The 3,430-nt window shown below is 36.5% G+C and overlaps 1 protein-coding gene across 1 annotated transcript in view; it reads right to left on the bottom strand.

Annotated features, from left to right (window-relative positions):
* Positions 1-397: 397 nt before the first annotated feature.
* The window catches only part of LOC106959165 (gastrula zinc finger protein XlCGF57.1-like), a gene marked incomplete at its 5' end in the record, with an annotated part of 15,852 nt that continues 12,819 nt past the window's right edge, over positions 398-3,430 (bottom strand). Inside the window, one exon of the mRNA XM_015051541.1 lies at positions 398-1,036. The remainder of the gene's footprint in view (positions 1,037-3,430) is intronic.

The raw sequence follows: 3,430 nt of genomic DNA on the forward strand, positions 1-3,430 counted from the left end.
GAACATTAGCTCATATTTGTACACATTGCATTGCTTTTTTAATTTAAAGAAGCATTTATCTACATTTCCAAAACACTCTATATTTAGATTTATCTCCGTCTGAAACCGTTGTGCAAAGAGTGTAAGCACTGAAAGGAAATATTGCTGTACATCACAGACGGCTGATGATGCAGATGTTTTTCTAAACAGCAGCTAATAATTCAGTGCTACGTCAGAGATCTGATGTTGGTGCAATCTTATATTTATTTTCCTGTAATTTTGGTCATTTTTATATTAAATTGTCTTCTGGGGGACTTTTTCAGGGAGTGACTTTGGTTATGCATGAAATTGTAAACACAGGTTGTCCAAGAAATTATTAAAGTAAGAGTAAAACACTATATAAAGAGAAAATCTGCTTGGCTTTTGAGTAACAAATCGTTATGATTTATTTCACACTTAAAAATTATGTCATCAGACAAACAAAACTATAAACCTATGAGCAAATTCTGACATTTTAAAGACTAATATGAAAGCAAAGAACATAATTACAATTATAAGAAAGACGTAGATCCAAATTCTTATGGTTAAAATGTATAAAAACAATATTTACAATCAGCGCTTGATCTCCCCTCAATCCCTCAAGTCCAATCTTGTGAGAATGTTCTGGAAGGGAGTCCATGTCCGGTCAAACTCTGTTAGTGTATGAAATAGTCAGTGGGCTCCAAAGCCACTTCAGCTCTCAGCATCAGTCCTGGCTCTCCTCAGGGCTGTGTGCTGAGCCCTCTGCTCTTCACGTTGTACATAAACAGGATGTTAATACAATAACATACAGTTTATCAGTATTGATTTTTGATACAGAATATGTCAGAAAAAAAAACAAAGCATCTCTGAAAGAAAATGCGTCATGGTTGCACATCTCCAAGAATCCAAATTTGAAGATCCAAATTATCACATTTAACAAATACAACTTTCAGCTTTATAGACATGAAACCCCTCCAGTCTTTCATTCTAGTGTTAAACCAAATCAATTGAATAGTGAACAGGACATGTATGGAAAATACTTCTATGGCTTTTAACCTGTGTGACGCCTCAAGTGGCGAGTTAAACTGACTTTGTGACGAAAACTTTTTCCACAGCTCCCACATGAAAACGTCTTCTCACCAGTGTGAATCATCATGTGCCGAGTTAAATGCTGTTTTCGACTAACACTTTTTCCACAGCTCCCACATGAAAACGGCTTTTTACCAGTGTGAATCATCATGTGCCGAGTTAAACTCTGTTTTCGACTAAAACTTTTTCCACAGCTCCCACATGAAAACGGATTTTCTCCAGTGTGAATCCTTATGTGCCAAGTTAACTCCTGTTTTCGACTAAAACTTTTTCCACAGCTCCCACATGAAAACGGCTTTTCACCAGTGTGAATCATCATGTGCCGAGTTAACTCCTGTTTTTGAGTAAAACTTTTTCCACAGCTCCCACATGAAAACAGCTTTTCACCAGTGTGAATCATCATGTGCCGAGTTAACTTCTGTTTTCGACTAAAACTTTTTCCACACTTCACACATGAAAACAGGTTTTGAACCGTATGAGTTCTCATGTGAGCATCAAAAACAGATTTTAAAGCGAAACGCTTTTTACAGATGACACATGAGAAAGGTTTTCTTCTTTCCTGAGTTTGCTTCTCAGCTTCAGCAGCTTCCTTTAAGATGACTTGGTTCCTGTTTGGTTCTGATTCAGTTTGATGTGTTTGCTCACCAACAGGAACCAACATGCAGGTATCAGTCTCCTGTTTTAATTCAATCTGTTCTTCACACTGACTGCAGGAAACTTCTGTCTCTTCCTGGTCTTGTTTTCCCTGCAGAGGTTCTAACTCCTCCTGGTCCAGAGTGGATCTTCTCTCTTGGTTAAACTGCAGGGAACCTGGAGAAGAAAACAGAGAAAAAGAGTTATTGTTAACTTTATTGAAGTAAGTAGGAGAAATCTTTCATCGTTTAAAACAGAAATCAACATAAAATACTTGAAAATTCAAAAGCGTAGACAGAGAGACAGATCAGTCGTCACATCCAGCTGACATTTGGAGAATTCTCAAATGAATGGATTTAAAATATATATTTTATCGCAAAATTAATTGAGGTAGGGATTATTGTTGATATTTAACAGTAAATTGCATTATGTCAAGATGTTATTTATTTGTATTAGTCTGTATTATATAAAAATGTTATTTTAGTCCACTTTATATCTTTGGGGTTTATTTACAAACATGAGTTTATTTGTACGTTAATAGTTGTTCAGTTTTTGTTCCTTTCTTATTTACTTTTCTAAGTTAAACAGGAAGAACTGTGGGTCCATTTTCCGTCAGTATAGGGACTGGTATCGGACCAGCATGCACTGGGTTGGGCCTGTAGGTTTTGACCAGAGCAGCAGAGGAAACAATGAAAAGTAGTGATGATGAGATGAAGCTTCATGAAGCCCTGAGGAACTCCATCCAATCACTGGACTCATGAGCCGATGCACCGCGGTGCTTCATCTGCTCCACTGTGACATCAAGTGAACAATATATGTAAAATAGGCAAAACAACATGAAGCCTTAAAATAAATAAACAAATAAAAAATGTTTGTGATTCTGATACATAAATTCTGATTACCCTGGTTGTATGAAACAATGGCTGGATCAAAAAGAAAACGGGAAAAACAGGAGAGAGGGTGTATTGGCTTGTTATTCGCAATGTCACCAGAGACAACAATTTATGACAAAAAATAAAAACTTCGGCACCTCGGCACTTCACAGACATCACAGCGTAATTGTGATGTCTGCGTTCATTTACGTGTTAACAAAATATTTATACGGGAAAAGAACATTTACTAAAATGATCCTCATACAGAAAGCTGCAGACATTAACCTTCGTCCAAACGCTGGTGTTTCCTACCTAATCGGTGTAAGATTATCCGGGGGGTCCGGGAGAAATCCAGCAGTCTGCGCTGATCATCCATCTCGTCCTCCGACTTGACGATTATTTCTTTAAACTCTGAAAGTTTCTTCAGCAGCAGTTAACAGGAGCTTTTTGATAAACTCGTTAAAACTGGACAGAAAATAGTTTTTCAGAGAAACACTCAAACATTTAACACAACAGACCACGTGCAGTTCGCTATGTCTTCTTCTTCGGGGTTTTATTTGTCGGTTATCACGTTTATCACTTTACCGCCACCTTGTGGATCCTTCGATCATTACATGTAAGGAGTTCTCATACAGGGCCAGATCTTTTTGAGAAACGTGAAATCTTTTCATAGTAATAATAGAAGACAGCTGCAGCAGAAAAGAGAAAAATACAACTAAAACAAAAACAAAACAAAAAAAACTAAATTATTGACAACCATAATTTCTAAAATCGAGATCAATTAATGTATGTATTTTAGTTTATTAAATGTATTTATTTTTTGTTTATTCATAAAA

Source organism: Poecilia latipinna, unplaced genomic scaffold (genome assembly GCF_001443285.1).
Source record: "Poecilia latipinna isolate Pla-1442-1.1 unplaced genomic scaffold, P_latipinna-1.0 Scaffold1050, whole genome shotgun sequence".
In the NCBI taxonomy this organism is placed as follows: domain Eukaryota; kingdom Metazoa; phylum Chordata; class Actinopteri; order Cyprinodontiformes; family Poeciliidae; genus Poecilia; species Poecilia latipinna.